The sequence below is a fragment of the Solea senegalensis genome, linkage group LG15, assembly GCF_019176455.1.
Source record: "Solea senegalensis isolate Sse05_10M linkage group LG15, IFAPA_SoseM_1, whole genome shotgun sequence".
NCBI lineage: Eukaryota > Metazoa > Chordata > Actinopteri > Pleuronectiformes > Soleidae > Solea > Solea senegalensis.
This window is the reverse complement of record NC_058035.1, coordinates 9,863,227-9,889,974: the sequence shown is the minus strand read 5'-3', so window position 1 is coordinate 9,889,974 and position 26,748 is coordinate 9,863,227. Positions and strand designations below refer to the sequence as shown.

Here is a 26,748-nt window from a genome sequence, read left to right as displayed (position 1 = left end):
AACATAAAACTGAAATAAAACATTCAGTGTAACAGTTTTGCACTTGAAAAATAAATCAACTAAGTTGAAAGTAGATTCATTATTTTCGGTGCACACGCAGCATCACAGCTTTTGAACAAAGAGGCAGTTTGTTCTCAAGCTAAATAAATGTTAAGTAAACAACACATTACTTAAGTGAAGTATGAAGTATGTTTCTTTCTCTTTGTACGGTACTGTATGACTGAGGAGCAGTGGGAGAGGCAAAACTAGGTCAAACCAGGACCACAGTGTTATGGTAATTACGCAGAGGTCCACAGAGTGCAATAGAGGTTCCACACTGGAACTTTAAAAAGTGTTTCATACTAATTTGCAAGTGCAACTTGCCCTCTGTTTTCTCCCAGTTCTCTTTTATTATATGTGCAGGCTTCAATCAGCGGTTGATGAAAGAAAAACTTCACTTTCTCTGCATCATACTCGATTTAGCCCTGGCTGAACTGCAATTAGAACTGCCTCAGATGGTTCTTTATCTGTAATTGTGTGCTATTGAGATTGAACACATTCTTTAAGAGAGGATTTCGGAACAATACTCCTGGCAGGTAGAAGATAATACTCAAAGGTTTTGTGCCAAGGCTCCAGGTTGGAACTGCAGCTAAATATATCCTGCATAGAGCGAGGTCCACTGAGCTTGAAAAATCACCAAATACTCGTCGAAGTGAACGTGGATGAGGGCATATGGCAATACGCAAATTATTCTTAAGCAGAAGTGCTGTATTCTTCAATACAGCACTTCTGCACATCAAGAAGATTTGGAGGATTAGAGGTTGTAAGCCAAGGCCAGCTCGATTTATTGATCCCCCCCTCACTGAGAGCTGCATTCAATTTCCACAACAATTAGATGCACCTGAAGGTTAATATGGTGCTTTGTTAATCTCTTGTGTGAGTGATTTCTTTTTTGTCGAAAACTAACTCTCTCTGTGTCTGCTTTTCTCTCTTTGTTATTACCGCATGTGCTGGTATCACTGTGCCAACGTGTTTGACTGAAACAAGCTAAAATTAGTATTACAGAGGTCACCTCGTAATTAGTATACATACATTCACTCATTAGACGCCTTTTTCTCTCACATCATATAATGTTTGCTTGGTTCTTTGGTTTATTTTTAGGCAACATTGGAGGGCTGAATGAATTAGCACGGTCTCTACGTTGACCTTGTAACCACACCAACTCCCCCTATGATTGCAGTATGCTTTAATAGGGCTGCCTATTACACTCAGTGGCAATTTTGTTTCCATCCATTCCTTCAGGCAGGTGTCATACCCTGAGAATGTTGCTGGACTTATGGCTGTGCGAGAAAGAAAATTTCTCCCTTGGGATCTGGGGGATATTTCTCGGGTGTGACATACATTGAGCTTCGAAAAGTAGAAATGACAGCAAAATTACATGGTTGAAGGGAAACCCCCCCCATAATGTTATCCATTTTTATTCATAAGAAGCCACGACATGCTTCTCAATGGTTTCAGCGTATGAATGCCGAGTGACGGAGGGGATTTTGATGCAATTTTCTACCTCTGAATCATGGACCACTGAGAATTATGGGGTCACGAAAAAAATATACAGTGATGGTGCGGCCGTGAATGTGTAGCACACACGGTTTGATTTCCAGCTCACATGTTTTCACTTTATTGAACTGCAGCCACAGTCAGAGCAATTCATACATCCTAATCTTTGCTGGAAATAAGCAGCAGAGCAAGGAAGAGGCTGATACTGACCAACTAGGAAGGAGATTAGCTACAGACGGTTTTGCTGCCGTCTGCTATTTTAGAGGGAAACTAATGGTGACTGAAAAGGAAAAAATGACAAGAGAAAAGAAAGTGGAAGAACACTGGGGGTATTCAATAGCCTCCCAGGTGAAAATGTAAGATAATGCCTGTAGTTACAGCCGCAAATGCTTTTCTCTGTAATTCCGTTATAACCATTAATCCAAGGACACCTAACTTTTTCACTGAAGGACTCTTTCCCATAAAAAAAGGCAATTGTTATTATTGACGCCCTGTTTCATCTATAAAACTATATACTGCACATGGAGGAGTTGTTCATTTTAATAAACATGTCATTGTTGCCTCTTTAATGTCGCTATTTTTAATCTGGAGTAGTCCTAATACTCAAATAGTAAAATAATCGTTTGTCAGTGTATTAAATGGCTGTTTAAAAAAATGCACAGTTTAAAAAAGGTTTCCATATTTGTCACATTTGTAGAGAAGCCAAAGTCATTCCACGTTAGCTGTGCAAGCTGGGAAATAATGAAGAAAATGGGCTTCATGAAAATAATCTTTTATAATGTTCATAAAAGCCTTGGTTTTACAGATTAATCTCCCTCATTCAGCTCAAAAACACATCTTCAGGGGCCAACATTTCCAAGTGCTGAAGTCGAGGTAATGTTTATAGGGTGTTTTCCCCCTAAACAATATTAACCTTGACAGAGTGAAAAGGTGTCGTTGGTTAATCCAAATCCTGAGTCCAGGTCCCCCGCTCCCGTCAGCACCGTCATACTGTCACCTCTGTTAAAGCTGATTCTGCAAAACGCACAAATGAGTTGTGAGTGTGGTGTTACTGCACACGTGTACATCTGTGTGTGTGTGGCAGTGTATATACAGTACATACTGTACTCAGTTTACGCCGCCATGGATGCTGTGAACACAAAAACACACAAATATCTCAAATCTAATGAGACCAATCTTGCCGTTTTCTGACTGACGATGACCCACAATCCAAGAGGTAGTCAATGACTCATACAGATAAGTGTAAATTCTATACATTTTCTCGTGGTTACCGATTCACACCACATCCTGCTTCGGCTGTCACTCTTCCATTTGAAAGGATTACATCTCACATGTCCCCTTCAGGGAAATATCTACTGTAGCATTATGTTTACCCATGTGTAGCAGGGTAAATGTCATGCTTGTCTTACTGTCACTGCAAAATGCATACAGCAGACACTACAATGCAGATTTCCCTCACCTTCAATTTTACACTATCCTGTACAAGTGCTAAATTAAACCATTAATTCAAACTCACACTGTTCTCGGAATGATTCCATTTCCTCTCACACCCTCCTGCTCTGCCTGCTGGTGGTGGTTGGGAAAGCAGTTGGGGGTTACTGCCTTGGTAATTGGAGAAACCTTCAGAAACATGCAGATGAAGCAGGGTGAGGAGCCAAAAGTGGAAAAGGAAAACCGACCACATTCCTAATTATCCTAACCTTTTTTTTTCCCCATTCCCTCACTGAAATGGATTGAGGCAATACAGTGGAGGATCCTTCAACCTCTAGATTTAGCCTAGACATAATTAGTGCACAAGGCTGAACGCGGACTGATGCTCACATAAAGGCCTGAGTGAGCAAGCGGGTTCAGAGGAAAGCCGGAGGGTTTGATGTGAGGAGTAAGAGCACTGTCAGCACACTCACTCTTACACATGTTACAACGAAAACACCCCGTCAGCTGGCACAGGGGTTTTCTTACATGAAACGTGTGTATACTAAACACGCAACAGACGCAAAATAGGGTCTGAAGCAGAGAGGTAAAGGTTAACAGCCAGTGCTGTGCATTTGCAAAATAGTGGAAATGAAAGGAGACGCCAAATAGCAAAATAGGCCTCTGAAATAATATTACTCCTCTGTGATGAAAAGGAGCCCATTTCAACAAGGTAACATCCATTTCCTTTCAGGTGGTGAGAGGAGGATGAGATAGGCTGTCTACTTTTAATATATCTCACCGCGTCAGACCCCCTGCAAGGAGAGTTAGCACACAGGGAGATGGAAGACTGCGTTTTCTTTACTCACAGCACAGAAAACTGCTGCTATTTGCATAAACATAAAGCACAATGTGGATAAATATCACATTTTTGGGCCAACTGATTGTGTCTCTGTGAGAGTGTTTTGGTGGCGGCGTGCTTGTCTCGGTGTGTGCACAATCTACTCATGCATATGCATGATGAATGTCTGGATGTAAATTTTCTTTTGCCTTATGAGACGAGAAGCACGCACCAGCTGTTGTGACAAGTCAGAAAGTCAAGGGGGGGATGAGCTTTTCATTTTGACTGTACATAAAGGTCGACATGCTAAGATAGAACCTTATATAAGACTAAGCCAAGACAGAATTTCTATTAGGTGCACACAGTTCCTAAAAGTGAAAATGTAACACAAATGTTGTAAGGGTTCCATTCCACTCTCATTCTCTGACATTACCATTTTTTTCCCCTAATGTGAAGTGCAGTTCTGTTTGTTGTCTATTTATTTCTATCTTAATGTCTATATCAATGTTTCTTATGCAACAAATTAATTGACAGCTATGTTCTGGTTTACTTCTCTCCAGGCAATTTCATCTTAAATAAACATGCACACATCCTTGAAAAAGCTAATTCCCACAGAAATGATGAGAGCAAAAGCTCTGTGGAACATTTTTCCCTTCATTAAACCAGCCACCGCAGCTAAGGGGGGCTCAGCGCTGCACCTCTCGCAGGGCACCGAGCTGCTCTTATCACCCCACCATGAGGCTGTAGAGGGGTAATAGGATTGTGACTCATGGAGAAAGTGCCATGCTCACTAAGCAAGCGAGGGCTGGGGCACAAGTGTGAAGGGTCTCTGCTGCTGTCCAGCATCATGAAAGCAGAGAGGAGCAGACAGGGAGAATGTGTTCTCCCCTACTCCATAAATAACCCTGCTAAATTGCAGGCTTTGGAGGGTCAGTGGGACACTGGACTGCCAGCATATATCTGAAGTAATCCTGTAGTCTAAAAAATGAACAGCGCAGCAGTTACAGCAAAATGTCTTTCCTGCAAAATGGAAGCCTGGATGTTTATGGGCTCGGAGAGAGGGAGACAGAGAAAGAAAGAAGAGAGAGTGAGAGAAGGCGGGGTGGCAGGACGGGGCTGGATTTCATAGTTGGGAGGCAGTGTCTGAGTGGTAAACTCCTTCCTTGGCTGGCTGGGACCCAGCAGCAGCACAGCATTCACTTTGTAGTCGAAATAAGAAGATGAAAGCAGCACTGGGTCAAATAGGGATGGAAGGGGAGGAGGAGGAAAGGCAGATGCACAAGGCCAGATCAATTTGGTTTCGGATGCCAGCTGGGTGTTACTGACTCTGACTGAACTCCCTGGGTTGGGCAAGCATTCACAAATTAAATGCAGACTTTAAAAATCACACTGATTTTCTACACAGATTTTTGAAATTTGTGTTTTATTTGCTGCACAGCACAGCATTCTCAGCGCTACAGAGGAAATAAAACATTTGACCTTACGGCAGGTAGGTAAGTGGAGGTGTGTTTTAGTTACATCTGTGCCCCAGCACTCGTGAGAGGGGCAGTAAAAGACATTGCAGGAGGTATAAGACTGAAATGGCCGTGCTGGTTGTTTTGATAGAATATAAGTGGCCTGGGGCAGCGAGCATTGGATGGAGGGCTACAAGATTTAAGGTTATTATTGAGAGGCCGGGATGGTGTAATTCTCAAAGATGCACACAGGCAAACTCTTGATATCTCGATCAGACTAGTGAGATGGGTGTTCTCGCCTGCAAAGCTGATTGCTTTATCTGGAAGGTCATAAAGCATACTACAGGTGAGGACAGTGCACGCTGTGATGATAAATATAGCCTACATGAAAATTAAACGTGTCACCCATAGAATATTTATTGCAACTACTGCAAAGATGTGATAGCACATAAGAATGATGAGATTGGAAAGATTGGGGATGACGGGCAAATTTTGCATGCATTCAAATGCTGGTGTGCAGAAGTCATGTGCATATAAGCGAGTTTTTGATTATGCTGAAGTGTCCTCTAATCTGCACGGCGTATTATGCCATAAGCTGTCTTATTTAGTTTGATTGATGGTGCTGTTTACTGCTTGCGCTCACATCTGCACGGTGACATTCATGTCACACACACTGGATGAGGCCTGCTTGCCTGCTGATGAAAGCTAAAGCTGGATATGCCTTTCCTTGTGGATTTAGATATTATTGTTAATTATCTGAGGGATTGTACAAAAGACGTTTCCCCTCACAGAGTGCTTGAATAAATAGGATTTGCAAGGAGAAATGAGAAAAGAAAGAGCAAGAGTTTGTCATTGCAGGCTTAAGAGTTCATCCGTGTGGGTAAACACAGTCGAGAAAACCGCACGCACACAGAAAACAGCTGGATGCCCCAGCAGTGAAAGAATCTGCACTTTCACCTTTGGTCATCTGCACTAGGGAAATTCTCACAAACATCAAGATATTCTGTGACGAGATAACATACACGTTAAGAACCTTATTCAGACTGTGAGCTAAGTGTGCATCAAACTGTAATTAAGCTCAAAATGCATTCACGGCTAAATTGTCACACTTCCAGCTAATATTATGTTCGTCACAAATGTCTGTTTTCCCCACGTTTGCTTTGTTTCTTGACAAGCATGATGAGATAAAGTGATGAGTGATGGGATATGGTTGTCAGGAGGAGACAGGCTCTTTCTTTTCTGGCTGTATTTTGGTGGCTATCAGGGCTTCTGATCTGGCTGAGACCATGGCAGCCACACACAGAGGGTCAGTATCCTTCACACTGCAACAAAACATGTTCTTGTTCCCTGACTGATGTTGATTCAACGCATGCATGACGGCATCTTAACGGCTGTGGGTGAAGGAATAAATAAATAAGACCAAGATGGAAATGTGAGACGGTGATTAATGAGACAACGGTGAGATGGGTTCATTGTTATCTAATGACACCCAGTGAAAGCAGAAAGACGAGCCTTATATGACATATCAAATCACTATTCTCCTCACTGCTACTGGCATAATTTATTTATTCATACGATTACAAGTAAGCAAACAAAAGCAAAAAAAATGTCACCCTGCATTTATAAATAATATATATAATTATTATGTTTTTGCATTTGTTGATGGTCACTTGACAAAAGGATGTATATTTTTGTCATCAAAGGATGCGGCTTTGCAAAAAGATTTTTTTTTTCTCTATTATCATGTATGAATAAAATTTCTCTATTCAGTTACGTCTCCAAACTTGTCACATGAAAGAAAATATCTCTTCTCCTTGGGTTTCTATTGTGTTGTGTCTGAATATCCACCGGGTTACAGTATGACTTTGATATCCTTTGTATCATCAGATATTTGTACTTTACAGCAGAGTTCCACTCATTCAACATCTTATATCTATTTTAACTCTTTCTCCCCTTTGTTGTCATTTCTTGTCTGTCCCCCCGGTCTCTCATTTGTCTCTTTTGTTGCACGGTAGACATACGCTACTCTACTTTGTCGCTGGGTGAGTTTATGCTTCAACTCACACACAATCCTGTTAGGAATTGGCAGAGCTATGCCCATTTGATGCCAGTCAAAATATTACAGTCTGTTCAGCAATATAATAAGCAATAGCCACAACACCAACAATGACTAAGCAGCAGCAAGGGTTCCATACTATCGGGTCAAAGTGATGGGTTTTACTAATATGATCCAACAGTCTGATCAGGATTCAGCAGGTGTTCTGCATAGAGGAGACTGACGTCTGCATGGGACCATCCATCAGTGCTAAATGGCAGATGGTCTTCTCTGTGGCCAGGCAGGAAGTGCACTAACACAATCGCTGCAGAAACACAGGGAGCACTCTACCTGCTGATAATCCACTTATGCACAGACAAAGCTGCTTTAATCTGTCCGCTCCTTTCCTGTACTCCCCCCTCGCCACATGACAAGGCCAGGCTCCATGTTGGACAATCACTACTGATCCACTGCACACATGCACAGTCTGTGCATTGACAGGCGATGTTGCACTGAATCCCTAATCACTTTCATATGTGAGGAGGATCAGAGCAGACAATTCTTTGTAATCCTGAAAATAATCAAAAAGAATACAACTACAACTGGTCTTGAATAAAAAATGTTTTTTGTGTGCTTGGTATGAGGAAAAATGGAAACTGATAGCAGAGAATGGTTATTGTTTTGACCAACAAGAAGTAGCCTATAGGCAAAGGAATCAGCTACAACACATAATGTAAATTAAACCTTGAATTAAGTGGCCATCTGCTGTGTACAAATGCAAGGCCCACGTTTGAAGATCAATGAAAAATTACATTTTCAAGATTAAATCTATCATCACAAAGGTTGATGCATATAGCACACTTAAACAAAGGCAAATTCATATGCAATCCTTGTGGCTGAAGCATATTCAATGAAAAACACTTCATTATTTATAGCCCAGGATGGAAAGGTTGTATTGTACATTTTGACCAGGAAGAAATCCTTGGAAAAGAGATTATAAATCTCAACGGATATTTCCTGTGTAAATAAAGGTTAAATAAAATAAAATAAATGAATTGTAAACACAGGAAATTAATCATTTAGCCTGGATGAAATACTTTTTATAAATTTTCTATTTAATGTTCATGTGCAGACACATCTATTCAGTCAAAGCAATTATGATCCTGTGATGTATTGTATTATATTTTTAAAGGGGTTTCAGGTGGTTCCATTTGTAAAACAGCTAATGAGTTTGTTTGCAATATTTGCTTGGGTCCAAAAAATATTCTGATCTAGAGAAAATCTGCAATTTGAGATGACCGAGTGAGCGGGTAAACTTCAGATGCCTTAGTAATACATCACAAAAAAAAACAAAAAAAAAACAATTCTAGTAAGTCCTGAAATTCCCAAAAAAATATATATCTATACAATAAACTGAACAGCACAAGTTACTCACAGAATATAACCACTAAAAACAGCCTACTATACAATAATCAAAAGGTAAATAACATGGTCTGCACCATTTGATGAGAAATGAAGTAATAAACAAATCACCCTTGAAACACATGACCAAACATATTTTGTGTAGTTGTAAGTCATGGCAGTTCATAATTGGGGCCAGAAAAGCAAAAGCCAGGTTATTCATGCTGATAGGGCGTCATTAAATAACACAGAATTATAAAGGATGGCAGAAGGATGTTATATTTTTCATCCTGGCATCAGAAAGGTCTGCTGTGTTGAAACCTTAGCCCAGATCAAAACACATTTATTGTGGCTGTCACTGTTTCTGCATCCATGGGGTGCAGAGCTGCTCGCTCTGTCTTATGAACTCACCTGTTTAACTGTTTGAATAACGAGTTGTTCTCTTTCCTCAAGGCGAGCGCACTGGAGCTCTACATGGAGAAGGTGTCAGGAGGGAGGGAGGAGGGGAGGGGGAGGGAGAGAGAGAGAGAGAGAGAGAGAGAGAGAGAGAGAGAGAGAGAGAGAGAATGACCAATTATTGTGGAGAGGTGTAACAGCTCCATGATAAGCAGGAACGAGGGGGAGAAAAAAAAAAGAAAGAGAGGGAGCCCTGAAAGAAGGCCAGGTGCAATATCACATCCTTCCTGTCAAAAGGCTTAAAAGGAGAGCGGAGGAAGAGCATTTAGCTCCAGGGGACGCATGTGGAATGCTGACCACAGGTTGTAAGAATCGACTATTCAAAGGGCGTCGCTTCCATGTGTCCTATCGGGTCGAGGAGGTATCTGCCAAGTAAAAACGGTTGCCAATGTCTTCTGAGGTGCTTGGAATACTGACAAGCAAAGTCAGGTCTAGAGGATGAGAGCTGACCTTGATCACAGCGACTGTGAGGTTCTGCTAAGACTGCATGCTATTCAAACGAAGCACAAGACACCACGAGTTTGTCTTTTAGTGCTTCATATGATGAAAATGGTTCTAAGGAGTGTTTTGTTGGCCCTTTTATCTTCCCATGATTCTCATGTGTCCCAGGTAGTCCCTTCCCTTCTGACCGCTCCTGTTTCATTTGCAATGTATTTTACAAGAATCAATACAAATTGCATTTCTTTCATGTCAGCAGACATGCTACACCTATTTTCTATGCCACTCACTGTGCTGTTACAATCTGCTCCCCTTCTCTGTTGGAATGCTTACTGTGTTATTTTACACATCATAAAATAAGAATTGGATATTGGGATAACATATATATAATATATAGGACAGGTTCATAAAAGTATTGAGTTCAAATATTTGAAACAAGAACAGATCTTTACAGTTGTACGAATTGTACATTTTTGATTAAATAATACTTTCAATTGCCTGCGAGTCAGAACAAAAGTGTGCGCCATCATTTAGATCTTCTTCAGTTGTATTTCTTGTTTTACATCCTGTGCTTGTCTCATAAATAATGTGTTCTTTCATAACTTTGATACCTTGTTTTTGCAATTAAAAGGCCCTCTTTGAACATGACTGAATGTTTACATCAAACATTGTAGTGTTGAGCAGGAAACCTGACTTAAAAAAAAATCTTTAGAACATTTCCCATAAAAACTGAACCACTGTGGCAAACATTAAATATCTCTCCTATCCTCTGCAACGGCAATGCGTCCAAAAGTAGAGGCTAAACCTAATGGTCTTTTAATTTCTGATTACTTGTCTCTTCGATTGGCTTTAAGTGCGACCCAAACAACTTTCAGTTGTGATTACTGTGGGAAGTTATTTGACTGGCTAATTGGTTCCATTAGTAGCCTTTTTCTCAAAAGGGCAGCAGGTGTTGAATGAACCACACTTCAGTCTCTGGATGTCGTAGGGTCCGCTCCAAACGACACTCACTCATTACAGCAATTCAACCATAAGAACATTTACATAATTATGTGCTAAGTCAAACACATTTGATGTTAGTTTAAAAAAGACAGAGTCAATCCACAAATTCATGGGGAGCTTTGTTCGTACTCACAGGCTGGAAATTTTTTAATTTGACAAAGGTGTAATCTGGCTTTATAATCATCAGTGTGGTTTAAAATGTTGGTAGTACCTTTTAAGTCTCTGTTCAGAGAGACCACATGAAGCCGCTGCTATTCTGAAGCAGAAGAGGCTCCCTGCCGAGTAGTAATGATGTTTTGTCCGTCATTGATTAGGTGGTCTGTTAACAGCATGCACTAACATCTCAGGTCTCTTGTCAGATTGGAGCCTGATTCAATAACCACTCTCTGCTCTCATAGCCAAAATGTCCTTTTCTATGCAAAGCACAGTCTTGAGTCTGCATTGACAATTTTGTTCAGCAGTCAATATCAGCCACTTATTCACTCAGTCACATGAAGAGAACACGTCCGGACACAGTGTTCTTTATGTTTTGCCTTTAAAGACAGCGCAACGTTTTTTCACCTTCCAAACCATCAAAAAAGTGAGATAAATTGTACTTTTATGGTACATGGTCGCACTCTGCAGCAACGGCAGGAATATCAAGAGACCAAATTATTGCACAGCTCGTACACAGCTCGTTGCATTGATCAGTTAGTAAATCTCAAGCACTTCGACAATGAGGACTGCGAAGGCAAAAGACAAGCTATTTTATCAGACAGCGAAGGGCACTCAGAGTACAAAAGCTTTAAAGCATCTTATTAGACAAATGCACAGTCTGTGATGCCTGTGGTTGGTCCTCTTTCTCCTCACATTGTTTTTATATCACATACTAGTCAGACCTGTGGCCCAAAACATCCAATATGCCCTTGAAGCTATACAGTAAGCAGACCATACAGAGTAATGACCCACACACTTACAGTAGGACAAAATCAAAGCCTGGCTTTTCAAAGTGCTGGCCTCTGGTTCTAAGGAAAAGCCTGACTGGTCTAAACCTTTAGGAACATCTTTTGAGAAAGCTGGACATACAGTAGCTCATTGATTTTGGGTAAAAAGGCAGAGGTGGAGCATTCGGCAATTGTAGTGACTGAGCATTTCAATAACGTTTAGGCCAAGTGAAGCAAATAAACAGTAGCTGCAATGGTGTGCAGTGAGAACTAAGGACTGTAAGAGTGACAGCTATGGTCCATGACTGAAAATCTAACTGCCCTGTCCACCAAAACAGCTTGTGTCTATGCAGTGATTCCATTATGAATCTCAGATATGTGATACACGTGAAAAGTGTCATTTGGACTAGATCTAATGAAATGGAAAGTATGATGAGTATCAACGCACATCTTTAGCGAGTGTTCACAGCAATAATATAATACAGTTTACTTGTACAAACAGCCAAATACACTGTTGCTTCCATTTAAGCCAATGTGCTTAAAGTAGTTCTCCTTTCCTGCATTCTCGATCGATGATGCCCTTTCCTTACCTACTCGCAACCTCTTAAATAAAGAAAAGAAGTAGTCAATGTTAATTTAAGGTATTAAGACCAAAGGCCAGAATAGTGTGACAGAAAAAAAAAAGAGTAGTGCACATGAAACCAGCTAGACATGGGGACAGACAGCTTTTAGTCAGAAGGCCCAGAAGAGGATCAAAGTTAACAGCGACTCCTCTTAGCCAGGTCTGATCTGGGAACAGGATAGTTGAGCACAGCTCTGCTTGCACTATGAACATGACTCATGGTATATTGAATATTTCATGGTAGGTGTCACAGAGCTGACAGCGGTGCTGGCCACAGGGCCGTTCTGATAGACATAAGAAACAGGAGTATAGTGAGATATTGGCGGGGCGAGTATTCATAAACTGTACAGTTGTAGCACGGCACAGCTCGACTCTCCTCTTCTTTTTTGTTTTGTTTTTGCCTTTCCATTAAGATGGTACCTGGTGAATCTGAATGTACACACTAGATTAAGTATAGATGGATACATTCCACTGTCACACATACACATAATCTCAGACAATTTATATGACTGCACCACATTAATTAAAACCATTTAATGCATGTTCGGTCTTTCACTAGTTTCCAAGAGCAGGATTCAGCATTAACTGTGCTGTGACATGCTCTCTGGTGGGTGAAAATCATGTAGTCTTATTATAGAGGAGACAAATCAAGTGTACCAAAACCCTTCTCTCCAGCCCTACTTTCTCAAGGTTATTTTCAAAGATAGCTCATGTCTTGATACAGTACAGTATGTGGGTTGGGCTTTAAGTAAGCCCTGTCACTTGAGACATGGAGTAACCCTGTGCAGTAGGAGTGAGGGGGCTTCAGAAAGCACACAGATACAAGGGTGTGACTAATTTAAACCCCTGGGAGGCCTTGATGGGTGCTGGCTTTTGTCCCAGCAGAATAAAAAGTCAGGCCACTTTAGATCTGGGTGCTTTGCTAGCTTCACACACACAGCAAAGGCACTGTTGACCTCCATGTCAGCATTATAGCACTTAAAGGTAATGAGATTTAGGCTTTCTGCATCATTAAGTATGACCGCCTTGAGAAACCCTAGAGACAATAGGGCATGTGTTTTGCCGCTGGCGAAAAAACAGACTTAGATCATAGCGAAAATGCCATATTCCACAGTAAAATACGGTTATGGACTCCAGAGAGATATGTTCCTTTTGTCAGTGATATTGTAGCCATCGCGCTGTATATCTCACAACAGCGTGCAAACTAGCTGCACTTCGGCTCGCAGGCAAGGAATACCACTTTTACAGCTCACTGAACTCAAAAAGATGAATGCCTATAACTCTGCCCACTCTCATAAGAGTCTTCTTATTTACTCAATTCGCGAGGATGCATAAGCAATATCGTGTAATAATAAAAACAGTCATTCATTCTCTATTTTTAAACAATGTGGACATGAAAATGAGCAGACTACTGCAGCCCTGTATCCCTTTGTGGGGAAGCAAAGCATCTCTGGCCTTCATTTCTTTTATTTTATCCTGCTGTATAATGAGCTACCTTCAGTTTAGACGTGTAACCATGGATAACTGTCAGACAACATCAAATGCAAGCTCCCTTTCCTGCGACCCTGAACTGTAACCTTATGACTACATGTTGGAAAATGGGAACCGTGTGCAAACTGCCTGCATGCATGCATTCGTCTCTGCGTCTTGATCTCATGTGATCAATGTCTAACGTTTGCTCAGTTTTATTCTTTCTAGGTGTTCATGTCAGAGGAGCTATTTAGAGAGGAAACAGATACAAGCTATAACCTGGGGGAAGGATGTGTGTGGATGTCCTGCTTCTAACATGATTTCAGTCCTACTGGAACATCTTTTTTCCTTTAAAAACTACTAGTAAGTACTGCCCTGTACAAAAAGCCTTTTTTGACTCTTAACTATTTAAAATTTCCCCATTGTGGGACAAGAAAGGTAAATCGTATCGTATCGTATCGTAGTGCATAAACTTTGGTGATGTTTGTTGATTTGTTTGCTGCCTCTGACCGAGGGAGCGTTTGTGTGTATACACCAGCAGTGCAGGGGTGGGCGGGGGGAAATACAAGTTTATCCCATTAGACTTCACTTGTCAAACGTTTCATGGGCACTTCTTTGTGTTTTCAGTCATACTCCAGCCTGTTTACAGTCAGTCATCTCGCTCTACTACCACAATGCCGCTGTAGCCTGTGTGCGTCTTGACGTAAAACAAATCACTTCCTGTGTGCAGCATGAGGCTGTCTCTGGGTGACCCTAGATCCAAACATCTTTATACTGGGACAAACAAAGAGGGTCATGTGGAGCTGATGGGCTTAATCGGCATTGCGTGAACTCATTTGACAACAATTTGAATAGACATTTGTTCATATCTTAAATTACATAGAACAGTTTTAACGATGAGTGACTGTTTCACCCACTCTTCAGTGAGCAGACATCTTTTTCCTTTCCTTTTTCAAGAAATCACCACATACAAGATTTGACGTATGAAACTGCAAGAGTTGTAGCTGGAGGACCAAATTTGTGTGGCCTAGAAAATGATGCATTAATTAGCATGTTATCAAAGTACGCAACACACACTTGCCAAATCTGACTTATTAAAAAAATGTCTTGGTTTAAAAGAGCTTACTTTTCACTGGCGCAGTCCAGACTATAAATATTTGAATGGCTGGAACCTAAAAAATGTAATATCTTGCACAAACAAGGTCTCATCTGTGGATCAGAGTTGATTGAGAGATGCAATTTTGATTAAGGATGGATGAAGAAACAAAAATCTGTCATGAGTGGACACAGTGTCCCAATAGTCAAGGCTGCATCCTGCAATCTGCATCCAAGTACTCACGTGTGGAGGAGAGGGAAGTCAGACGCTGTGAGAAATGAGATCATCAAGCCCACACAAGGAGTATCTGGTGCAGAATTTATGCACCTTTAAAAGAAAATTGAGTAATATGAATGCAGAACAAAGCTGGGTCTTGGCAAATCTTATTTAAATTTCCATGTGCTGAAGTTCAGCAAACAAAAAAATCCAAATAATCACATGTGAGGTTCATGTTTAAAAACCGGGGGCTTCGCGGTAGAAGCTCCCAAATTGTAGAATGGTTTGCCACTGCACATGAGGCGAGCCTCATCACTTCCTGCTTTTAAGTCTGTCTTACAACAACAACAACAAATCTCTTATCTTAGGCATTCGAGTTGTTCTGTATGTGTCCTATGTGTTTGCCTCTCACCTGTTGTCTGTGTTGTGCTCTATTTGTGTTTTATGTATTTGAAACGTTTGCTTTATTGCAGCACTAAAGGTAAATAATGTGTTGTTTTTTTTTTAAATGAGCTTCATAAATAAATTGGATAAATTGCAACACATGAAAACAAAAGGTTCTAAAGTGTGGAGGCAGAAGATTTACCGTGTGCAGCTGTTATATAACTCTTACATAAAAAAACAAACCAAACTATAAAACTATACAGGATCTAGGTGACAGCAGGGCAGCACTTCACATCAGCCTATCTTGCCTGGGGCTGAAATAAAGAAACATCCAGATGGCAAGTCTCTTCTCTTTCTCCCATGCTCTCCTCCACATACCATTAGCAAGCATATAGAGTGCCACACACTATTGTATGTTAAAGTGATTAAACACATAGATCACATGTGTATTTGTTTCACAACCAGCTGAATTATAGAAGTTGACAAAAATAACAATGAAGCCATTTTGAGATGCAGCGTGTCTAATTTCAGGGGTAGATGCTGGACTGTGCAGTGCAGTACAGTACAGAAGATGCACCGGCCTCTTTATGTGTATGCGCTAAGCAGGTCTAAAGAATTGTCATCCAGGCAGGTAATTGGCTGCTGTTTACACTGCCGTTGGCATATCCCCCCTCCCCTGCTTGACACATCTGTAGTGTTCATTAGAGCCGAGGTGCTCTGTGCTACACCGTGTTATCAAATCTGGCCTCTCAGGCTGTTCACTTTGGAGGTTCCACTTCTAGTCATCAGATCAGTGCTCAGTGCTCACATTCATGTTGGGAAAAATCAGACAAAAAACAGACCTAGTTTTAGAAAAGCAAACAAAAAGGAAATGCATTAAGATCTAAGATGCAGAATCAGAATTTGGGGGAGAAATAAGGTTTTTGTATGTGTGTATGTGCTCTTTTGGTTGTTTTAATAATGTTACTGATTTACTTGAAACTAGCTTCGGAGGATTTGGGGACTAGACGAGAGTATAGAAGCACAAGAAGAAAAGCAAGGCTTAAAAAAATGGAAAAATGGTTCTACACAGGGAGTTGTTGGAAAGGCAAGGGAAAGCATTTTATAGAGGACAGCTTACCCCAGGTACTCCATTGCCAGATGGAGAAACAGCTGAATCAAGTCCAGGGAAATAGAGCCGTCATCAGCTTGAGCCGCCAAGTCTTTGTTAAAACCTGAGCCAAAGTGAGATTGACAAAGTGAGGGAGAAGCATACATATAAACTCTAACAACAGCTCATGAAAGGGCAAATTAAAATTCAGCGGTTTCATGGTCGAGTAATTTGACTCTGAAATCCAAGACTTAATGGATTAAATTGCAGAATTATATGCATGCTAACCTTTTTATTAATTACTGATTTCTGAACATATTAATTATACAAGTGCAGTTTGTGTGCATGGAGTAATTCAATGAGGAAGGGATGAGTGCTCTTTATTATCTTCATTATGGAAGTTAGAATATTATTCAGCAAATGCATCCTTTAATGAATTACACTATGTATATCATATCATTAGGGGGATTTGTCACACCACATTCCCTCTTGCCTCTTTGAGAATGCAAATGAAGTTGCATTGGCCACAGATGTGCGAGTAATTTATTTATGAAGGGAGTGAAAGAGTTTTGTTTTAATCATATTAAGTTTGTACGAAAAAATAAAGTGACTGTTTCTGGTTGTGTACATGGCAGAGTGAGATATCATTATGTTGCTGCTCTGCTCATTTTCTTTGAGAGAAGTCTTTATTTCTTCCAGTTAAGTTGAACTTTGCGTCCTGATTTATTTTCAGGCTGCTGACTGTGATTATTGCTACTATGAAGAAGGTGATGCAAAAAAAACATGTAGACAAGAACTATTAAACATATCAGACAATTACGATAGACAACAGAGATGGACATATATGATTTGCACCAAATAGTGCAAACTCAACTCCAAAGATCCAAACTTCTCAGAACAGTGATGAAATGCTGACATGTCTTGCAATGATAAGGGAATTCTTTTTAAGAAATTGTCTTCTTTAACTGGAATTCATGTCTAATTTAATGGGCTTTTCCCTGGCACATCTCTCTGGCATCCTTCCAACTCCAAGTGGAGGGTTACACATTTTCATAATTACAATAACTGCCCAGTGGTCGCATATCTCCGCGGTTACAGTTGCCATATTTGTTTCCAGACTCATAACGTGCACTATTTAATGTTAAAGAGGCCAAAATAATATTCTGTGAGTCCACAAAGACCTACACCTTTGACCTTTGACCACCTAAAACCAAACACTTAATCAGTGAGTCCAAGGCGTCCTGAGGATTAAGCATTCACAAGACAAAATATGGTATTAAGAATGTCGTGAGGATTTCCTCAAGATTGTCATCTTGTGGATTTATGTCTTCAGCGCTGGCTATTGGAGCTCAGAAGCACAGGAATGCAGTGTGTGATCTTGAAGGTCATCTTCTATGTTATTGGTAATACTACTTCTAGAGTACATTGCAACAACCAATGGATTGCATCTGGCAGAAAGTCCACAGCAGTTCAAACTAAATATTTTGAAGATACACTGCTCTACAGCCTCAAAAAATGAAATAAACCTCTGTCAAATTAGTTTCTCGGAGTAAACCAAATGCAGTTTAATGAATGCATACGGTTTATGGAGTAACATAATGAAAGCTAACTCTTCCATAAACAGTGCCAGCTGCCACTGAATGCTTTCATGAGAATGAAAAGGATATGAATCACAGTCTACATGGCTACAAAAATCTGATTTAATATTTTGATTGTGAAGGGCCATTCCATCACGAAGCAAACACCAAACCAGCTAAATCTCATAGATGAATGCTGGGGCACATACAGAGCCACATCTGCATATTGGCCTATGCCTTATGTGTCCTGTCTCGTCTTTTATGTCTCAGTGAAACAAAGACAAAGAGATTAAACTCCCAAGATGTAAAGTTGCTTTGATAACAAAACACATTCCAAAAACTTTTTTTATACGTGTTGACCCTGCGTATCTGTTGTTTCCAACTGCTTGCAATCAAAACTGCATCCTTTTCCGCTGGAATACCTTTATTCAATGTAGCAGATTCCCGGGAATAACATTTGATGCTACTGTGTCCAAGGGATGGGTGACTAAACAATCTTGAAATGTGATAAAATGCAACAGTGATCAGTTCTGGACATATTTACCTGGCAGAAATACACATCACCTGCCAGTCTTGTCACTCTTCGAACGCCAGGAACAGTGTCTCTGTTTAATTCCTTATTCACCAAAAATAGCCACAACACCACTTCCCAGAACAGATGCCCATGACATCATTAAACTGTGCCCACTTTCAATAGAAAACCGCTTATTCCCATGCCTACACTGGAGCTGCAACACCTAAGGTTTCTTGAGGCTTAGGCCAGGCATCAGTCATCAGGCTCTTTAAATTAAGAGTATCCGCAAACAAATTATGAATGTCAATAATAATTTCCGTCATAGCTACCCTGTAGATGTAACTTATCCCATGAAAGTGTGTGATCATTTGAGAGGGGGCGTCATGTGCTGCCCCTGAAAATGAGTCACAGTCTGGGACCATCAGTGCTGTGTCAGGGCATGGACTGCCCCAGTCAGGGACCTTGCACTCATTCAACTGCCTTACTGATTGCCATGAGAGATTAGGTGACCCCAAGACCTGAGGTGAGCTACTATTACTCACCTCGGCCATTCCCTCTCTGCTTTGCAGGTTTCCAATCAGAAGCAAAGCCAAACTACCATTCCCTAGCAGCCACACTCGGAGGTCATGGTTCTCTGAAACAGCCGCTTGTGACAAATAGCTGCCAGGGGTTGGTCCGCAGAGAAAACACTGAAGGGTCTGTGTAATGGAGACAGGGAGAAAATGTACAGAGGTGAACAATAGGAGACTGAGTGGAGAGCTCTCCCAGGCAAAGGAACAATCCTATAAGTACGCCATTGTACGGAGCAAGAGAAAACAAATTGTAGAAAATCCCACTGAGCAATTCTCAAACAGAGAATTATTATTATTTTTGTTGTTGTTAAGGGGATTTTGGCACTGTATTTTTTTTTTTTTTACAAGCAAGCAGGTATATAGCATGCCTTTTTTTAATGACCTAAACTCTTAAATGTCATTGATGACACGTTCATCACATGCTCACTCATGAACTTGACTGATACAGTCTACTCTGATTACCATCTTATCATGTCTTACTTTCAGTTCATCGCTAAACCTCAGAAAACACACCTCTGGAATAAGCCAAAGGAAGTGGCGAGTGAGAACGAGAAATGGCAAGTCCAAGGATGTTTTAAACATGAGTGGGTTTTTCGTCACTTGTGTTTTGCTCTCAGCCATAATTAAATTCTTAATTAGCGAGCCCTCTGGAAGAAAGACATGAAGCTGAAATTCAATTTTGAGCCCCGACTCAACACTAAAGGAAAAGAAAGTGAAAGAAACAGTGTAGCCGCAAGGAGGAAAACCCACAAATGAGCACGCAAGTTTCAACTTGAACTAGTGCTTCTCCTGTGATTTCTACTTTATCAGGTGTGGGAAACCTTCCCACGCAGACCAGGCGAACTAACACTGCACCGTATTTTGCACTCTTCTGTCCTCATTTGATTGTTAGTGAAGTAACAGTAAAAGGTTATTCGTGTACAAAGAACAGATTGAAAATGATAAAATATTAAACGTAATAAAAATACATTTTAAATAACAACAACAAAAACTACAGTGCATCACATTCCCCTCTCCAACATGATAAATGGAACTGCTTCTGTACGGCATCTGCGATCAAACGCTAGTAATGATGCTGCTCGCAGCTGTGTTTTGATTTTTGGATGTCTCCGTTGTTGTTGTTGTTTTGTGTTTAGTATGACTAATCTCTCGTCTGTCAGGTCATACATCATTGTGAGGGCAGAGCCTCGCTCTGTTCTTTTATCCTGATGAAGACTTCAATGAGCCTCTGTTGACCACATCACGTCCAACTACACGAGCCAAAGAGGGTTGGAGCACACATTGAAGAGATTTCATGAGGAGTTTTATGTCTTACATGTCTTACATGATTCTGCAGTGTTGCATTAACAAACTACTTCCTGTGCACCAAACCTGTGCGGCCTTAACTGGTTATAGATGTAAGGGTTAAGTTAGATTTAGCTTCTACCTGAAGGCAAAAATAAGAAGTAAAAAATGTCTTCCGTGTCACATCTTGTGATTCAGATCATGTCTCCTCATGACCCTCCGAGGCAACCAAGAAACTATCAACCTCTACCCAGTGGCTGGACAGAAAACTTTAAATCATTGAAGTGGGAAATAGTGAATCAATTTTTTAAATATGCCTGCTAAGGTCTTTAGTCATGCCTGGCCTTCCCCCTGAACGCCTGTGACATAGCTGTGAGGCTCAGAGGTGAATTGTGGATTTGCCGCAGCGCTTTGATGTGTCAGCAGTGCGTTGGCGGCACACCTCTGTGCACTATTGAAATGTGATAGGAGATGGTGAAGAACTGCCAATATCTAACCAAATATTCTCTTCCCTGCAGAGGTTACAAATGTGTTGTGTGAATGTGTGTGTGTCTGAGTGTGCTTCTGACCCATTTTGTTGTCTAAACTTAACTGAGTGCCCGGGTTCCATGAACTGATGGTGAGCTAGAGGTTCAACTCCCAAATGAACCTGTGTACACTGAGGCAAGCTGACAAATTTACTCATGGTGTGACCTTTGCAGGCACTGCAGACCTTTTCTGATCTGAAAGTAAGCAGGCAGCATCTTAGGAGAATTGAGGCCTCATGGCCTGTGGAGTGCAGCTGAGAATGAGGGGGGGGGGGAGAGTGTGCAGTCAGAGTAGCTCTGCAGAGGCAAGGCTTTGGAGGCTTTAACGTGTACATACGGAGCTCAAGTAATCTTTAAGCCCCAGGGTAGGACTGAGTGCCAGTAGGACTCTCAGCTACGCGGCTGTACTAATGAACACAGAGTAAAACTATTTTACCAAGAATGTTTACACATACCATTTTAATTATTCCATCTTCTTCATTTTAATCTCCGCAATATAGGGTTCAAATGTTTAACCTATATCATAAAAAAATATCTCTCCCTGCATAATTTGTAAATCTGCATCACAGGGGTTTTCTTCCATTCAGCAAACAAAATCAGCAGGTTTAATGAGTGTGTGGAGATCCTGCTGGAACTCTGCATGATAACTCCATTGTTTAATCAACTATTACAAATGCTATTCAAAACATAGTTTCTGTTGCATTATTAATGCATCTTTTTCTCCAAGAAAAATCAGATTTTAAGAAGAGGAAAATACTGTGATGATTGAAATGTACCTTGCTCTGTATTCACAATTGTCTGTTTCTTCTTCTCTTCTCTTCTCTCTTCCCTCTGTTTCCTTTCGCTTGGTTCATATCTCCAAGAGGGAGGAAGAAGAATATGCATCAGCTTTGCCACACTGACCTGGAAACAAGGTTTGAAACATATTGCAGTCTTGTAAGACATAAACATGGTAAAAGCAACTCATCATTTTCATCAGAATCTGTGACAAAACTGGCATTTGCATTTGTTAAACATGCACAATTAAGTTTTGTATAGACGCATGCATCACAAAACAATAGTACCCCACTTTGACCTTGGACACAAAATTGAGTGAGAACTTGAGGCACCTAATAGCATCTGAAACTGCTGTATGAGGTTTGTAATTATGATTAATCAGTGTGAGGAGCTGATCATTTCCTTTTCCACGTAGCGTTACTTCACTGCTGGTAATTGTACCAATTGTCATTTCAAGTCCTTGAATTGATTTCCCCCTTTTCCGACTAAGCAGCCACTTCTTGACATATTGTTAGCACGTGAGCAACTTATCCATCTCATAATTTGTATAATTAGATACGTGCATGAGCTACGGAGAGGATTGTGATCTTGGGAGAGAATCCATCTCACGGGAAAGAGAAAAATGTGAAGACTGAAAAAGACATGCCCGATCAGATGTTGCCTTTTTATTTTATGATTAGTGATAACTACACCATGAGTCGAGCCACCGTGCTATTTTAAAACAATGGTCTGAGCGCGGTGTGAACAAATGAACAGACAAAGTAAATTAGATTGTTACATTTAAGACAAAGAGTAAACAGGATCTTACACATGAAGATATCAAAAAGCAGCAAAATGTGGGCGATCTGTTAATAAAGGAAGTGGTTTAGCCAATGGAAGGACAGCACTATATGTTGTCTTAGAATGGCTGTGTGAGTTAAATCAAATTTGAATCCCTCTGAACCACCTGTCTGGCACAATGGCCCAGATGCAAAAGATATAGTTCAGGGCATTAACTGTTTCTCTGCTCTTCAATAATAGGTTGTCTTATGTTCTAGAATCACTGTGTTAATGTTAAGTACCTGCCTTGAGTCGAGCTGACATCACCTTTCAGCTGGATTTCTTTTTGTATTCAATTTGTAACCCACAATGATATCTAAGGTGGTCTGTGTTTAACAAACAACTCTGATGCGGACATGACAAAGCAGACTAATTAGTGCTGTGTTAAATACAGTTTTCTGCTACTTTTAGGGGAGTCATTATCACCATGTCAGTGTTTTGTAAAGAAATCTAAGATTGCAACAACTAGCTCAAGCAAAAACAAAAGCCACAATAAAAGTGTCTGCATGCATGCAAGGGAATTAAACATCTGACAGAAACATTCTTGCATTCGTGCAAAAACATACACTGAATTCACAAATACTACAGATTCCAAACATCTTACAATTGCATTTGTGTTAGATGCTGGAAAAATGCGTTGAGAAATATAGCAAGTAAAGTCTATCCCAGAGTCCAGTTAGAGCCGAACTGGTGGTTGCGTCATATGTAGTGACTGAATACTGAGGCCAGTCTGTATAAAAAGTGTTTCTCACAACCAAAACAAACAGTACAAAGAGTAGAAAATAAAATACATCTACAGGATCTGCATCTTCCTTGTATATGGCAGCATGGACACTCTCCTATTCAAATATTTCTTAATTTACTTAAATATGTTGGGTGGACTGTGTCACATGGTTAATTTAAAAAAAGATCAATCTGACGTGGTGTATGACCCCCTCTCACTGTGGCCGACTAACATCACAACCCCTCCGTGGTCAGTTAATAAGGTCACTCTCAGTGGGGGGTTATTAATGTAACCCTTGATACTGTCATACAATGTAAGCATAACACTTGCAATCCACTGTGCTGCTGTGCTAAACTGGTTCATCTACTTGAGCAGAATTACATTCAAACTCTTGTTTTCCTGTGAGATTTGTGTGTGGACTTGTTGCTACACAAAGACAGAACAATAAAACATATTTGTCATTAGAGTTGTGGGTTATTGCTATGTTCTTGCACTCATTTCGAATGAATTCACACTCTGATAAAGTCAGTTCATGTTCACTTAACTCATTTTTAACTCAAGAACATGGGAACTATTTTGAGAAATAAGAAGATCCGTCAACACCATTTAATTTCACTATTATTGGTTTGTACAGGTCATTTCATGCTTTTAGATTTTACCTCTAAACTTCCCTAATCAGATTTCCATTATATAACAAATTCATTACACAAATAATGTCCTTAAAGGAGTGTGTGAAGAGGTTATTTATTCCATGAGACTGTGTTGTTTTGGGAGGCAAAACACATTATTTCTGGACTGTACAATGATCAAATATGGGAACCATCTATAAAACATTTAGTGAGCCGGCCATGGTAAAAGAACCTTTCTGTGTTGACTTTGTAACACATACAGTGAATGAAATGGACAGAAAATCTATTAATATTTAGTCCCATCCTTGCAGTAAGGGTCCAGATATAATGAGAACAATGACGGAATTAACTTAAAAGCTTAGAGAACAAACTGCTATGGATATTCTGAGACAACAGATGGCCAGCCAGCAACTCCTAATGCCTGGAAAACGTACAAGAAAGTAAATTTGCCAAGAGACAACTGTAAGACCCTTTTTAAGTACAGGGTGAATACAACAAGCAGTGTATTTGCAAACTCCCAGAAAATGCTTAACTGGCATGACCACAGCCGAAGGTTAATTTGGAGTCCAGACAAATCATTACATTGCCTTTAACCACAGTTTAGTCCAAAGAAAACAAACTGTAAGCACTTAAACAGAGTCGCTACGCTCATTCTTCCTTCACAGAAGGCATTTAACTTCATAGGGACAGTGTCTATGTCCTAAATACTGATCACCAACCTCATCAGCTGGAACATCATTATGCGGATACTGTTCTGAATCTCTATCTACAATTTGCAGGCACACCCTGGAGTGTTGTATTATTAGGTTGCTGCTCTGATTTATTCAAGCAGATGGTGTAGATCAATCTAAATGATGCCTTTCATTTCATGGGTTGTTTGGAATGATACATGTTACTGCTTTCTAATTGAGATGTTCAGCCACTCCCCACTGGCCCTCCCTGACATTTTAGGGCGTTCTGAAGAAAAAGAGAATTTGCACATCAAACACAGGGCAAACCATTCTCCAGGGATATACTCTCTCCCCACATAGGGGTTATTTATTACTTGGTTGTTCACCTATTATTGTCTGCATCATGATTCTTTGATTTTTTTTAAATGAATGTATCAAGAATATTTACAGCAGTTGTAACAATCTCAGTTCCTGGTTTTAAGTTTACTGAGCACTGTGTAACACATACAGGGAGAGGTCCCCTACTGGAGCCCAACGTGATACTGCATGTTAGAAGGTTGAATGGGAGATTATTTTCTGGAGCATCACATTGAATGGCCCGAAATAATTAATTGGATCTTGATGAAGATGGTTTTTGGGAAAGCTACTGCCAATAAAACGGCTGATGCAAAGTGATACAAGACCAGAGTGAACATCGGTGCTGCGTTTGAACGGTAGCTACAACTGAAAGCCCAGAGAGGGCTACAAAGTGATGCCATGGTGACTCTGTTTCTACTGGACCTATAGGTTCACTTTATGTCTTTGTGATCTTTTGAGGGTATTTGTTGTTTTTCATCATCACGCTGTCATTTGAACAAGTATCCAAAAAACCTAGCATCACAGAAAAGTACCAAAAGTTACCAATGCTGCACATGAATCCGTGTTCGTTAGGCGTTCCTGTGCTCTGGAGGCGTAGTTTCGGAGGGAAGTCTGAAGAAAGGGGCTTGGACCTTTGAATTCAAAATGTAGCCTGCTCTAACTGTTTTCCCAGGATCTCCAACCTTACCTTTAAGGACAGATTACACACTTAAACTGTAAATTAAATGAGAGACTGTTGTCAAACTAAAATGACATATGGGAGGATTGGGTGCCTCAGTGTGCGTCTTTATGTACAGTAAGTATACCGGTCAGAGCAACAACAGCTAAAAAGTAAAAAAATGCCCCCCATCACATGTGGCAATACCCTCACTCTCTTCCCCCATCACCACCACTTTCCTTCATAAATAATTAAAGATTTAATCTGTGATATTTTCAAAGGTCAAATGCACACAACAAAGAGAGGCATGTCAGTCTTTCCTCTGCAGGGGCAAATTCAGTAATCACTCCAGTCCACACTGGGTTATGTTTTCACCTGAAACCTCCATCATGTGGGCCTGCAGATATGATGATGTGAATGGATACGGCTGGGGGTGGAGCGAAGAAGAAAAGGAGTGAAGACCATCTTAACCAATGTCAAATCTCTGTCATGAAGACACCTCATGAATGTTTCATGCTTTTGTCTAGAGCTGGACAGGACTGGTGTCTTGGGGTGCTGCTGTGTCCCCGACATAAGCTGCTTTAGTAGGTTAAAACCTGGGGAGGATAGTCCCTACTGGATCAAGTGGCCTCAACCAGAGGCCACTAGCACCTTCATGCATTAATGTCTGCTTCATGCATTAAACGGATATGGTCCTGCCCTGATGGATTTCTTATTCTGATGCATTATCAATGAGAGCCACTCACTGCATCACAGCCTCAGTCCAGATAGAAAGGGCTCTATCTTCCCTTTCCCTCCTTCAGTGCTTCTCTCACCTAAGAAGCAAAGGAAGTTTAAACAGATATCTCAAGATGAGGTTTAAATTTTTAAATACTGAGGTCTGGTTATTGGGGTATGTATTTATATGATTTACAGTTCAACCATTTAGCCTCTTTGAAATGATACCTACTTAATTACTCATCATATCATAATGTGTATAATGACAACAATACCTCATCAGAAAATGAGAAGGTTGCATGTGACCTCTCATATCTTATCATCTGTTTTGTTTATTTCCTATTATATATATTATTAGAGATATGTATATTGTGTTGAAGTTGTGCATTTTTAAACTGAGGGATTAATTAAGGCCTAGAGTACAGTTGCAGATCCCCCACTAAAAAGACTTTGACCCATCCACCCACAGATAACTGCTTTCCACTTAATAATCACACACTTTTCTTCTTTTAATCTGGGAACTGCTTCACAAAAGCACAGAAAAGTAC

General features: G+C 40.5%; 1 long non-coding RNA gene across 1 annotated transcript in view; it reads right to left on the bottom strand.

The window, feature by feature from the left end:
- Positions 1-2,334: 2,334 nt before the first annotated feature.
- LOC122781644 overlaps positions 2,335-26,748 on the bottom strand; it is a 39,075-nt gene continuing 14,661 nt past the window's right edge. The window contains exons 3-7 of the long non-coding RNA XR_006361831.1: positions 21,625-21,751; positions 16,405-16,498; positions 9,089-9,147; positions 3,053-3,156; positions 2,335-2,550 (exon numbers count right to left, since the gene is read on the bottom strand). This is a non-coding gene — a long non-coding RNA (uncharacterized LOC122781644). The remainder of the gene's footprint in view (positions 2,551-3,052; positions 3,157-9,088; positions 9,148-16,404; positions 16,499-21,624; positions 21,752-26,748) is intronic.